The sequence below is a fragment of the Nannobrachium achirus genome (assembly GCF_963921795.1).
Source record: "Nannobrachium achirus genome assembly, chromosome: 13".
Lineage (NCBI taxonomy): Eukaryota > Metazoa > Chordata > Actinopteri > Myctophiformes > Myctophidae > Nannobrachium > Nannobrachium achirus.
In genome coordinates this window covers 64148474-64152986 of record NC_137833.1, presented here as the reverse complement: position 1 = coordinate 64152986, position 4513 = coordinate 64148474, and positions in this window count along the sequence as shown.

Here is a 4513-nt window from a genome sequence, read left to right as displayed (position 1 = left end):
CCAGCATGCTATGCGTGCAGTGTTTTGCTAAAGTAGAGAAGTGGTCGTATAACTGGGGATTTAAACTATCTGTTAGTAAGTCTTGCTATATGCTATTTACGAAAAAGAGAGGGATTGGAAATCAGAGTTTGAAGCTATATGGCCAAAACATGGAAAAGGTAGACCATTTTAAGTACTTAGGAATATGGTTAGATGAAAAGGGAACATGGAAAACTCATGTAGAAAAAACAGAAGAAAAATGCAAAAAGGTACATAATTTAATGAGAGCAATAGTAGGGCAAGAATGGGGTGCCGACAAACAAGCACTAATATACATATACAGAGCTCTAATGAGATCAAAAATAGATTATGGTTGCTTTGTATACGGTGCAGCAGCTAAAACGCATTTAAATAAAATTGACAGGGTGCAAAACAAAGCACTTCGAATATGCACAGGAGCAATGCGAACGCCAACTAAGGCAATTCAAGTTGAAGTAGGAGAAGGACCCATAGATCTAAGAAGAGATAAACTTCTGTTGACATATTGGTACGTGGCTGTGGTGAGGAAAATCCTACCAAGAGTGTAGTGCAGGAGTGCTGGGAGTACAGTACATTCAAAGGTAACAGTCTGGGATGGGTAGCCAATGAAAAGGCTAAACAATATAAAATAGAAAATATTAGGTTCACTTCCCCTACACCAAAGAGTAGCACTCCCCCCTGGCTCTTTCCAAAACCAGCAATAGACTTAAAGATTAAAGATCTTAAGAAAGAATGGGAGAATAACGAAACAGGACAAAGGGCAAGCAGCTATGTCAAAAACAAATATTACAGCTACTTAGATATATACACGGACGGATCCAAAGACCAGAAAGAGAGAGTAGGCACAGGCATATACATACCAATGATGAACATTAAGATAGGTAAAAGGATCCCTGACCAGTTGTCTGTCTATACAGCAGAAATGATGGCAGTCATAATAGGGCTACAGTGGGTGGAAGAGGTTAGGCCAGACAGAGTGGTATTCTGTGTGGACTCAACATCTGTGCTATTAAGCTTGAAGAGTCTTAAATCTACCAGGGAAGACTTGGTCATGGAAGTTCACCAAAGTCTATATAGATTATATAGGACAGGTGTGGAAGTATGCTTCTGCTGGGTACCTGCTCATGTAGGGGTAGAAGGGAACGAGGAGGCAGACAAAATTGCCAAAAAAGCAACAGAACAGACAGATATAGTAGAGGTTCCTTTTGGCAAAGGAGAAGCTAAAGCCATACTAAAGAAAGAGATGCAAGAAATGGCAGGATAGATGGGAAAATGATAACTGTGGAAGGACATACTACAATATACAGAAAAGCATCAATGCACAGGGTGTAGTAAGAGGCAACAGAAGGGATGAGACCATATTGACAAGACTAAGATTTGATCATACAGGGCTAAACAAAACTTTATTTCTGATAGGGAAAAGTGAAACGGATGAATGCTCAGAATGCCGTAGCACAGAAAACACTGAACATGTACTGATGCACTGTAGGAAGCATATGGATGAAAGGACCAGGCTCAAGCAGACCATAGTTGAGGCAGGTAGGCAGTGGAACCTACTGGGGATATTGGGAACAACAGGGAGAGGGGTGCAAGTCACACAGAAAGCGGTGTTGAGCTATTTGAGGGAGATAGGGGTGCACCCTAGGATATAGGGTGCAGTAGGCCACTATAATAAATAGGTACAATACTATACTAGAGAGAAATGATTAATGACTAAGCAGTGTAGGGAGTCAGACTACATACTCCGGTACAGTAGGTGGCGGTATGCACCTAAAAGCATTCGGTTGCAACCCGCCATAAAACCCAAAGAAGAAGAAGAAGAAGTGCAGCGTTTTAAAGAATATAATCGTTTTTTAACGTATTTCTACGTGTGTTTTATCAACACCATACAGTGTTATAACAATAATAATAATGAGATTACAAAACGTGTAAAATGCATAAACATGTCAGCACCGTGATAGTGTATGGTGTTGCAGTGAGTCATTCTTTCCAGCAAACATACAAACCTCATTTTCATGACGGTAATTACTGGTACCTTCCTGGTACAAGGTCAAAACATTACCCAATTTTTGGAGGGCCTAACATTTTATTAGGCCACTTTCCATTGTTAAAATAAAGTAGATAATAAAATATGATTTTGTTGTGTACATTCGTATGAGCAGTAAATCATTATTTAAATATTGAGGTTGGTCTGCGCCAGCCTGACTGCAAGCACCAGACTCAATCACACACTTTGTTTTGGGATTGAGTCTGAGCCTGGGGACGGAGATTCTACTTCAGCGGGGGCGGGGTAAAGCCTATTGACGTCTCACACACACACACACACATACACACACACACAGCCCGCGTGTCGCCGACGGCGACGCGGCGTGACATTGCAAAAATACGTTATTTCTCATAACATATTATATGACTGCAAAATGGTATTAAAACGTAATGAAACGGCACTATTGTATTGTTTATTAAAAGAAGTCGAGTCGAGTCTGACTCCGCCATGACAGTTTTCACGGACCAATCAGAGTCCACTAGCGGCTCACGTGGGCAGAAGAGCACAATCAGAGTCCACTACGGAATCTCACGTGGGCAGAACAGCTCCGAAGGGAGGGGGCTGGGACCGGACCAGCATACCACGTGCCTCAAGTCTACAGCCCTGATTGGCCCATTCAATGCGCCTGCTCTTCAGGCGCGCTTGAAATAAAATAAAATATCTCCGGGTTCAGTCCACACTACACACCACCCACCAACAGGGGGTGGTGATGTGCGGACTGAAGTATCAGGCTAAGTCTGCGCATGTTCTGTTCTAGTTAGCCCGGAATGGAAAATAGAAGATTGAAAAGTTAAATATTATTGAAATGAAAAGACATCATCATAGAAAGGATAAAACATTGGTCAAGAGAACCTATACAACCTACTTAAACATATTATTACACTTAGTTTTTTATTTTAACACGCTATTCGTTCCAACCAATCATCTGACTTCATCCAGAACCCGTGACCAGAAGAGACAAACATAGACGTTACCCAGCATGCATTATTTTTTTAAAGAATATTATAGTTTTTTACAAGCTTGTGTATTATTTATTCACATGTTGTATTAACACCATGGATAATGGATAACGTTTTGTAAACAATAATAATATAAGTATATGTGCAATGCATAAAATATTTCAGAACCGTGACAGAGTATGGTGTTGTAATGGGTTCATATTTCCAACAGACACCATGATATCTTTAATGTCTATGGGCATGATGGTAATGGCTGCATCTAAACAATGTAGACATTATTCAGTTTTGAATTTTTTGATGTCCCTCTCTGGCCAGAGATGGGCTTACTGTCCTGTTAAACCATAATACAATACAGTATGTAATTAGATGAAAAATATATGTCATACCGTTACTCTTGCGCAGAGGCAATTTTGTAGTCTATGAAGTTCTACTGAGATGCGATTATTGCTAATTGAAAACTTTACCCAATACCCCGCCAGGATGACTTGAAATATAGTCAGCCATGGCAGGTTTTGCCAGTCTCTCAGGAGACCTTATAACCGTGAACAGGAATATAATTTGACTTATTCATTTGTGTGAAACTGGTTTTATGAATGTCAAATTCATAGTTGTTTGTTGTTTACTGAAGTCTGCATTGCTGTCACAGTTGTAGAGTTTCTGTGGTGTAATAACCCTAGGCTTTGAAACCAGCAAATCCCTTTTACCAAGTGTTTTAATATCAAAATGAAATGCACTTTGGCTATTCTGAACAAGCACCTCTACAAATGTAACCTGCTTCCAAACCAAAGACCCCGCCCACTATCAGAGTGGACTGTTTCTCTGGTCTGGAGCTGAGTACATGAATCGGCAGTTATCAGCCAAAAATTTCGGCTGCTCCAATGAGTGCGGGGGTGGGGGTGGGTCTAACGAATATCCAATCCGCACAGCAGCCTGTTTTTTCAAGCAACGCCATCATCAGAAGACGAGGTGCTCACGAGGAGACCTGTAGTGATAGTTTTCTTTAAATCAAAGCAAATCCCACCCCCCTCCCTTCCAGAAATCGCCCACAATAGGGCACAGTTTCAGACTACCGCGTGAGCTGAGTATGAGATCAGGCTACTACAAATGCAATTAATGCCAATCAATAGCCATAGAGACCGGTTATTAGACGAATTGAGAAGTAATTGGAGAATACGGGTATTGATCCCGTCACCTATCACATGCTAAGTGAGCACTCTACCATCTGAGCTAATTTCCCTTCGGATGAGCTGTTCCACAAGGTAGTTCAATGTCGAGGATTGGTCCCAGAATTGACCAAAAACACACAAGTGTACCAATGCCACGTGGGCTCAACTCTAACTACAGTATATAATCAGAGTTCTAAGCAGTACGATAAAAGGATTCAGGGAAAAAAGAGCCATGTAAATTTGATCCCTCTATCTGGCTCAAAAGGAACCTCTTAGCAGAGCCTGGATAGCTCAGACGGTAGAGCAACAGACTTTTAATCTGA